The following is a 6030-nucleotide window of genomic DNA, read 5'->3' as shown; positions in this document are numbered from 1 at the left end:
AAACACAAGTAAATTTCATATATATATATATATATATATATATACTAGAGGCCCAGTGCATGAAATTCTGCACTAGTAGGGTCCCTAGCAGCTGCCAGCTGCCGGCCGGATACTCCCTCCCTTCCCCCAGCCAGCCCTGCCCTCTGGTTGAACTCCCAGACAACTCCCAGTCTAGGGAACAATTTGCATACTGCGCTTTTATTATATAGGATATATATTGTTGTTGTTAATCCTTGCCCTAGGATATATTTCCATTGTTTTTTTAGGGAGAGTGGAAGAGAGAGGGAATGACAAAGAGAGACATCAATGTAAGAGAAACACATTGATTGGTTGCCTCCTGCACGAGTCCTGACCAGAGCCTGGGCCGGGAAGGAGCTTGCAACCAAAATACATGACCCTGATCAGAATCAAACTCAGACCCTTTGGTCCAAAGGCTGACGTTCTACCCAATGAGCCAAACCAGCTAGGGCTATTTATTATATCTTTAGTATAAATATATCTCATGAATATTTGGAACATACTTATGCTAAAAATAAAATTCATTGTTTATCTGAAATTACTTTATTCACTTTTTCTTAGCAAAGAAAGGGAGAAAATTCTGCAGAGACACAATTCTGACTCAAGCATACACAACCCCTCCTCTCCCCACCCTAAATAATGCACCTTAGCCATCAGTATACTTGGATTCTCAGTATATAAACATTTATATTTTGGTTGGTTGCAACACCACACTTTCCCCAAGAATAGTAAGTAACTTATATTTGTGCAATTATAGTGTTAATTCCTTTGGTGCCCAGAACAATATACAGTCTATCTTGAAGGAGTATTACAGCCTCTGTTTCTAGTGAAATAGAACATTACTTAGAGTTTAAATGCTAGTGTTTTCAACTTCTACCCATCAAGATTTCAAAAATCAGATGGTCTGGTTTATAAAAAAATCATATTATCCATAAAAAGTAAACAGTAAAATAACCTAAACACTCAACAATAGGGGAATGGTTAAACAAATATGGTACCCCACATAATAGAATATTAAAAATTATGTTTGCAATGAATTTTTAATAAAGGAAATATTTTTATAAATATAAATGAAAAAGCATAATAAAAAGTATATATGTAGTATGATACTGTGTTAAGAATATTGTATTCAAGCAAAGAAAACAAGAAAGAAATAAAGCCAAAATATTAACAATGGCACCTCTTAAAGGTAGAATCACAGTTATTGTTTTATTCTCTACTAGAGGCCCAGTGCACAAATTTGTGCACAAGTGGAGTCTGGCCAGCCCGCCCCAATTGGGGCCGATCAGGCCGGGCGGGCCAGGGGGAGGGGCCATGGGCGATTGGCCAGCCAGCCCCGCCCCCTGGTCAAACTCCTGGTTGAACTCCCAGTCAAACTCCTGGTTGAGGGGACAATTTGCATATTAGCCTTTTATTATATAGGTGGTTTTCTTATTTTGGGTTCTTTTAAATAATTTTCTCCTTTGTTTTAAATTTTTGATTAGACTTTATTTTTTGAGCAATTTTAGATTCAAACTGAATAGAAGATACAGAGATTTCCCATATATCCACTGCTCCCCCCCTCCCCGATGCACACACACACAGCCTCTGTTATTATCAACATCTTCCTGCCCACTGGTACATTTGTTACAACTGATGAGCTACATTAACATTTCATTATCACCCAAAATCCACAGTTTACATTATGGGTCACTCTTAGCATTGTACATTCTACAGGTTTAGAGAAATATATCATGACATGTATCCACCATCATAGTATTATACAGTAGTTTCACTGCCCTAGAAATCCTATGCTCCACCTAGTCATCCCTGTTTTGGGTTTTGAAATTTGCTTATTCTTTAACGTTTTCTACCATTTTACATTACTTTTACAATCAGAAAAAAATACTGTCATTTAAAGAAAAACTTTTGTGAAGGAAAATGCAGGTTGGAGCTTTCATTTTCAGCTCCCCTGAACAAAAGCACCCAAAGGTGAACATGCCATCTGTGTGTGGAGTATCAGGAGGAAGCAGGGAGCCTCCTGCACCTACAGCTAGTCAAACAGAAACCAGCCCTCCCACTTGTTTGCTCTCTCGTCTCCTTCTCTTCCTGAGAGCGGGGAACACAGAGAACCAGGGCTTCCTGATTCTGAGTGTCGGCTCAGATAAGGTGTGTGCTGGTGAAAACCTCAGTGACCATCACCCCAACCACTGCCCATCCAATGGGCTTCTTCTCGTCTTGTTGCTTGCATTCATTAACTAGAGGTGATTTGATTTTACATTTTAATTTTTTTATGTCAACTAGAGGTCAGAAGGAAAACATCCTCCTCAGCTCATGTACATGAACCCTTTAGTTTGTAAAACAAAGTCAGAACACAGGATCTTTCCGGAGTCTTCTGAAGCATCATCACACTCCCTTTTATCCACCTAACATACAGAAATCTTTCACCAAGGAGAGTAGTATATTTTCCTTTAGCATACCTCTATTCTTCCAAGTGGAATTTTGATTTCAAATTCTTAAATAAGATGATTTCTCACAGCCCCCATTCTGTTGCTTGTCTTTTTACTTTTTGGATGGTGTCTTTTGACACACAAAACTTGGGCCACCTCTCTTGGAGCCCAGGTCTATTCCTCAGTATTCTAATAATACTCGCTCTCCAAAGCCATCATCATTCCTAGTTGCCAGTCTCCTTCAACGTGCTCACAGCTGTTTTGGGCTAATAATTTCCAAATAGGAAATACACACAGCCCAGGTACAGACCAAACAATCCACTGGTATACAGGAAGATAATTTCAGAACTTCTATTTACAATTATTTTTGTATTATCTTCCTTTATCTCCATGTTAGGTTGTTTTACAATGTAATACAAATAGTAGCACACATGATATCATGTATAAACGACTATGCATATCTGGGGACAAGGACTGTATCTTATTCATTTCTGTATTCCCAGTGCTTAGTGCACTGTCTGACTCAACAGTTGCTTTTTAAATAAACGCATCTATGAAATGAATCAAATCAATCACATGAAATCAGTCGATTAATCAACCAATGATGATTCTTAGTCCCCGTCCAAAAAACATTCTAGAGTTCCTTGTACAGTCATAGTCTCTGTCCTTGGGGATGTTTCATTGCTTCCTTTCTTTTCCATTCCTGATGTGAAAGATTTTTCACCAGGCACACCATGCCCATCCACTTCCACCCACCTCATTCCCTGCCCCCTCAACCAGATCATCCTGAGTCCTCAAGATCTCCTTTCTTTGTTCATCTACATCCTCTCTCAAAGTCATCACCTCCCCTCAGAATCACCAAAATATTCACTCTTACCTTCAGCTCAAGAGTCATGTTTCTGATGCCTATATCCTGGCATTGCTCCCCCTCAATGCACCTTAACGGTGAATATCTCACTGGATAAAGGCAGCTCCTAGCCCTCCAGCTCCAGGCTTCTGCACTCGTGCTGGTCCATCATAACAGTTTTCTTATTTGAAAAGAAATGAGGAAAAAAATGGAGGACAATGTAGAACATAAATACAAATATGTATGTCCTAGCTGTCCATGACTGTTCTTTATTGAGATTGTACTTTTCTATATTAAAATATTCTTTCTCTTATGAATGATGGTGATTATGCTAATTAGTTATTGTTTTTACTGGACATAATGAAAAGTTGGCAGTCCTCTTTAGGTCCTGAAATCTTTTGTATAAAAATTCACTCATTCATATAATCCAAAAGTCTGGGATCACCAAACCATCAGCAAACAGACATTGTTTTGTTTGATTTGTTTTTAAGGTGGAGGCAGGAGACATTGATTCATGGGGTAAAATACAAAGAGTCCACAAGAGGTTACAAACTAAAGCCTGTCATTTAATCATCATGCCTTAGGCTGAGGCTTAGGACATCTCTTTCCTAATAACAATAGCAGAGTTTAGATCTGAGAGAGAATGTGAGGGGCCTGGGGCACTGAACGTCAATGAGGAAAGCCTTCAGAGAAAGATACACAGGTGAGGTCAGAGGAGTCAGAGGTCATCCGAGATGTCATCACACCCATGCCAAGGCTGATTCTGTCTCAGAAGTTTTGGCATATGTTGGAGAAACATGGGCGAAATGGATAGTGTCCATATTTCTGCTGCATCTTGCTCTATCACCAAAGGGAACAAGGTTTGGGTTTTCCAACTAAAATTCTGTTTGGCAGACAAATAGGAACCTAATTTTTGTCCTGCCTGAGAGGATGTGTAATGTTCAATTATTTTCCAAATATACTAGGCATATTTTTATTAAAAGTTTATACACTCAAACTGAGACTCAAAAACACATCCAGATCTAAAAAGCCAATGGATGCTGGGTGGTATTCTGGTTGGCCATGCTTATTGGCTTTCGAATGAACTCCTGAGACTGAAATGGGGTGGGTACTTGAATCATTTATACCCCTGTCCACAGTCAGGGGATCATTATCTCGTTCCTCCCACAAGCCAAACCAAATGGAAATGAGTCACTACATGGCTAATATGCCTGGAACACCCATATTAGGCTGAAAATCAGGTTTCAGTGGTCATTTTTCTGAGTCATCTCTGACTTGGCAACATGAGCTCATGTCAAGAACATGCTGAGTTTCTCCTACAGAATCTGGGATGGACATTTCACCTGGAAGGAACAGGTTGGCTCTCTCACTTCCGGAAATCTGAATTTGTGTTTTTCAGAGCTCACATTCAGTGCTTGGAGATCTCTGGACACAGTGGTATTCAGTTTGTTATTTCTCAAAATATTTTCTATACTTTCAATGAAAAATAGTCTTTATTTCTCTGGGAAACAGAGGGCCAATTTTGATTGAATGGCATAAGTAAAATCTTACAACAATGCCAGAGTTAGCACATGAACACCTTCACGTGTTATCAGACATATATAAAATGCTTTGCCCCTATTTCCCAGATTGGTAAAAAATAAAATAAAATAAAAATTTCTACAAGTTTCCCAATAATCCTTGAATGCTGACCATCTGGACAGAAGGTTAGACATGAGGAGTATTCCCCTGGCCAGAGGGCTAAGGTGGACTTCTAGCAGCCAGAGGGGCAGAGGTACCAGGAACAAGTCTCACAGTCACCGAAGGGCACTTTAAGTCAGAATTCTCTCTTCTCATCTCAGGCTTCACAATTACCCCATTACTGGGAGTTTGAATGTGTGTTCTGACTTTAGACCGCCCCATGACTGAGCACATCACCAAGCTATGACCTCTGCTCTTGCTTTGTGTTTGCTATAATTGTCTGAGTGTATTGCTTCCCTTGTAATGCTTAGTATTTCACATGCATAATCACATTTGATCTACAAAACAATCCAGGAAGATAAAATGGTTATCATCTCATTTTACAGATGAAGACAATGAGGCTCAGAGAGGTTCAGTGACTTAGCTGTTGTCCCACACAGCTAGTCAGCAGTGGAATGAGGATTGAACCCGGGCTGCCTAGCCCCAGAGCCCAGGGCCTTCCTGCTGCTTCCCTTTGCTGCCTTCCTCCTCCACGATCTCTCTGCTGGAGGCTGAGTCAAAGCCACAGAAGCTGCAGACAGCTTGACTACGTCAACTACTCAGTCCCATCAAATAACGACAGTTGATTATTTGAAGATTCATATTTGCAAATTTACCTACTCACTAAAATTATACCCCAAAATCAATACTCAAAACACTTCCTCGGTCATTATTGGACACGTGCATTGAGCTGCCAGAAGTGCATGCTCTTAGCTGCCCTAGAACAAGACGAAGTTCTGTCCCCTCGTTTCAGCTCTCCTACTGTCATCAGGTGTCCTTCTCACATTTAGTGCCATGTTTCCACATTTCTGTGAAATAAATTTCTCTATTTATAATGGCCCCCAATCTTAGTGCTGAAGTTGCTGTCTAATGTCTCCCAGTGCAAAAAGGCTATTTTGTGCCTTTCCGGGAAAAGCATGTGTGGTATTATATAAGCTTCGTTCAGGCATGAGTTACAGTGCTGTTGGTCAACGTTAATGAATCAACAATAAATATTAAATTGGGTATCTTTAAACA

This window comes from Myotis myotis, unplaced genomic scaffold (genome assembly GCF_014108235.1).
Source record: "Myotis myotis isolate mMyoMyo1 unplaced genomic scaffold, mMyoMyo1.p scaffold_m19_p_13, whole genome shotgun sequence".
NCBI lineage: Eukaryota > Metazoa > Chordata > Mammalia > Chiroptera > Vespertilionidae > Myotis > Myotis myotis.
This window is presented reverse-complemented; position numbering follows the sequence as displayed.